Source organism: Triturus cristatus, chromosome 4_1 (assembly GCF_964204655.1).
Source record: "Triturus cristatus chromosome 4_1, aTriCri1.1, whole genome shotgun sequence".
NCBI lineage: Eukaryota > Metazoa > Chordata > Amphibia > Caudata > Salamandridae > Triturus > Triturus cristatus.
The window spans coordinates 1275228144-1275232096 of record NC_140585.1 but is presented as its reverse complement, the minus strand read 5'-3'; the positions used below and the strand labels follow the sequence as shown (position 1 = coordinate 1275232096).

At 41.6% G+C, this 3953-nt stretch overlaps 1 pseudogene; it reads left to right on the top strand.

Moving 5' to 3' along the window:
• The first annotated feature begins 223 nt into the window (after positions 1–223).
• LOC146856574 (uncharacterized) lies at positions 224–850 on the top strand (annotated as a pseudogene).
• The last annotated feature ends 3103 nt before the right edge of the window (positions 851–3953 follow it).

Below are 3953 nucleotides of genomic sequence, written 5' to 3'. Positions count from 1 at the left end.
TGACTTAGTGGACCATCTTGGGGAACGCCTGTTTGACTCCTTCTTCATTCTACAACCTAACTCTACCGAGTGGTTTCCTTCTGAGCATGTACCTGACTATGTCTCTTTTTATCTTCGTCACGCTCTTTATAAGTCATCTTGTAACAAGTTGAAATCTGAATGTCCCCGCCCTTCCCTTCAACATAATATTACTTCTACTCCTGTAATTGATCCCAATATATCAATGTTTCTCACTAAGTACGGGAAAGACCCAAACAAAGGTGTTGACAGGGCCTGGTCATATTGTCAGGATAGCATTTTAGATCTGGTTTGTCCGCTCACCAGGGTTTTGGATTTAGCCAAAGAGGCTAGGATGGAAAACACAAAGGTAAATCCAGACACCTTATCAAACTGGACTCAATGGGCTATATGTATTTTGAGCAATGCCAAAGCCCATATTTCGCAAGAAAGGAGAAAAAGCCTGCTACTTAAAATTGATCCCAAACTCAGTTGTCTGGCCACTAAAGAAGAAGGTCTATTAGCTAATGGCCTTTTATTTGGAGATTCTTTTATTAAAGAACTTGGAAAGTATGTTTCCACTTTTTCTACTATGGACAAAGCCCAGCTTTCTCTCAAGAAACTTTTCACCTCTCAGGTTTTTGACAGGGCCAGCAAAGGCAGGAGTCACTTTGCTGGCCGCTACTCCACAAGAGGTTGATCCCTCTCCCGAGGCTCCTTCGATTATGAGTCCCAGGTCATCATCTACACTTGGAAAAAGCCCCAGTTCTATCCCCGCCGTGCCAGATTATTCCGTTCCAGGGGATTCAAGAACAAAGGAGTTGTGGCCTACCTCCCGCAGGAAGCTGATTAGCGGTATGTATGCATGATTATCTCTAACCTCAAATCTCTGAGTGATTCACACTGTTCAAGGTTATCAAATAGAACTCTATCAATATCCAATCCAATCCCATCTCCCTCCTCTTTTTTCTCAACAGCAATCCTTCTTCATTCACAAGATCCTTTCTCTCCTAACCAAGAAAGCCATAGAACAAACAGTTCTCGATCCCTCAGGATTTCTCTGCACCTTCTTTCTAGTGCAAAAGAAAAACAAAAAGTGTTGCCTTGTGTTAAATCTATAGGTTTTCAACAATTTCGTTGTGTAGCATAATTTCAAAATGGAAACCATTATCCATCTCCAGGATATCATTCTTCAGGACGATTGGCTCTTCAGGTTAGAAATTCAAGACGCTTATCTCTCTGTCCCAATACATCCTTCTCACAGAAAATGTCTATATTTCCAATGGGTAACTTTTTTCTTCCGCTTCAAAGCTCTTCCTTTCGGACTTTCTTTAGACCCTTGATGTTTCACCAAGATTCTCAAACCAGTTGTAGTCTACTCTTCTAACTTCTTGATAATGGCTCAATATAAGAAAGTATTAATCACTCATTTACAATATTTCCAAGACTTGCTTCTTCATCTCAGATTTCTAATCAACGTTCTGAAATCGGCACTGATTCCTTCTCGTCAGCTGGAGTTTCTGGGCTCCCTGATAGATACCACTTGAGCTATTCTGCAACTTCCTCTTCAAAAACGTGCCCTCATCAAAAAGGAGATTTGTCTCACTTTTTCTCTCACGCATTTTCCTCTGAGATCTTTAGCCTGTATAGAAGGCCTCCTAGCCTCCTCCATTTAAGAACTCTTTCCTGGTCCTCTTCCTTATCGGGCCCTTCACATTAAAATTCCGACATCTACACAGAGCTCTCACTTATTCCGACCCCGTTTCTTTAGATCCAGAGTCCAAAGGAGAATTCCTTTAGTGGCTGACTCACTTAGATGCTGCCCCAGATCTTGTCTTAGAGTCCAATGCAATTAGAACAGGTTGGGGCACAAGATGCGGTCAATTCTCGACTGGAGGTACATGGTCTCCCAAGGAGTCATTCTTGCATATCAACAGTTTAGAAATACTTTCAGGTTCCTTTGCCATCCAGTCCTTTACAAAACACAAGGCAAAAATGTGCTATTCTCTTACAAATGGACAATCTGACAGCGGTTTGGTAGATAAATCATCTTGGGGGCGCAAGGTCTAAAATTCTGGCAGATCTCGCCAAACGTCTTTGGGAATGTTGTCTACAATGACAAATCTCTGTCAGAGCAGTTTATCTCCCTAGAAACTAGAATGTCGTGGCAGATTGGTACTCCAGTCATCTACACTACTCAAGCAACTGGCATCTGCACCCTTCTGTATTCAATCGATTTTCTTCCATCTTTGGCACCATGTCAGTCGATCTTTTTGCCTTCCAACTCACTACCCAACTTCCTGCTTTTCTCAGTTGGAGACCAGATCCTCAAGCATTTGACACGTAAACCCTTCTTCAATCCTGGCCCCAAACTCTTCTCTATGCCTTTCCTTCTTTTCTTCTAATTGCTCGAGTCCTGGCTCAGGCTCTCAGACAGCGTTCTTCCCTGGTTCAAATAACTCCTAATTGGGAAGCCCAGCCTTAGTTTCTAACGCTGTTGTAACTTTCCTCGGACTTCCCAGTTTGGCTCCTCAGGGTCTTAAACACAACATAATCCTAGAGGGATCCCTTTTTCTCATCACCTAGAGGATTTTGGATCTTCCTGGAGAACCCCAGGAATTTTATAAGAAGAAATCCTCCTCATTCAGCAATCTTGGGCCCCTGGCACTTCCAGACTCCATAAATCAGCCTGGTTGGCCTGGTGCAGCTGGTGTCTGGACAGGGATTCGGGTCCCACTTCAGCAGATGCGACTCTTGTTGTCAACTTTTTAGCCTCTCTTGCTTCTCAGGGAAAGGCTTATCACACAATTAACACCTATAGGTCATCATTTTCTGCTGAACACCTTCAAGTGGATGGAAGACCCATTGGTGAACATCCTTTGGTTTGTCGTCTGTTAAAGGGAGTATGTAATGCCAATCTGCCTATACCTAAGTATAACACTTTATGGGATGTTAATTTGGAATTGAATTTGTTTATTTCATAAAAAGATAATATGTACCTTTCTCTCAAACAGTTATCTGCAAAGTTGACAATGCTTTTGTGTTTAATATTCTTAAAACGTGTTTCTGATGTCAAAGCCTTACATGTGTCTTCTTTCCAATATTCCCCTATGATGTCCAGGTTCAGAGACATACCAAGACTAATCTATCTGCAATTCATTAGCCCTTCTTCCCTTCCCAACCAAAATTATCTGTTGGAAATTGTTTGAAATCCTACATTTACCAAACTGCAGATTTGAGGTCTCCCTCTGCTACTCAGTTGCCTATTTCTTTTCAGAAACGCCATGAGTCCATTTCTTCTCCTCCTTTAGCCTGCGGGTAAAATTGATTATATCCTTGGCTGGAATTTATGTTGATTCGTTTGGTGACCATTTGGACAGAGGGTCTATGGCCCCTAGGGCCTTTTGGGCTGGTGTGAGTTTGCACAACTTTCTAAAATCTGCAGATTGGTCAAACGTTAATACCTTTTAGAACATTCTACTGTAAACCTATTGCACATGTATCTGATTCTATTATTTCAATGCTTTAAGCAAGCAGAATATGAGCCTCCATTCTTGAAATAAATTCTCCTAGCCTTGGTGTCTGAAAGGCTAGATTTGATTAAAGACACGGAAGCGAGTATTACCCCACCACTTGGAATAACCCACTCTGTTTTGTTTTTCTGCAGTTTTGGCGAAAACATCTGGTGCTTCCACCTCCCCATAATCTTTCTGGATTCTCATCTTCTGTGGAATTTGTTAGAGTTATACACAGATCTTTCCTTCCCTTCCAAAGGATTTTTTCTCAACAGATGGTGGCCTGCCTGGCAGATTTATTGACTCTCTTATTTCTTTTGATTCAGTGTTTTCTTTCCATGCCTCACTTTGACTAACTCTCTTCAAGAAAAGAGGATTGTTGCTCTCAGTCAAGATAATTATTAGGTTAACTTGATGTACTATTGGTGCTTCTATTATGAT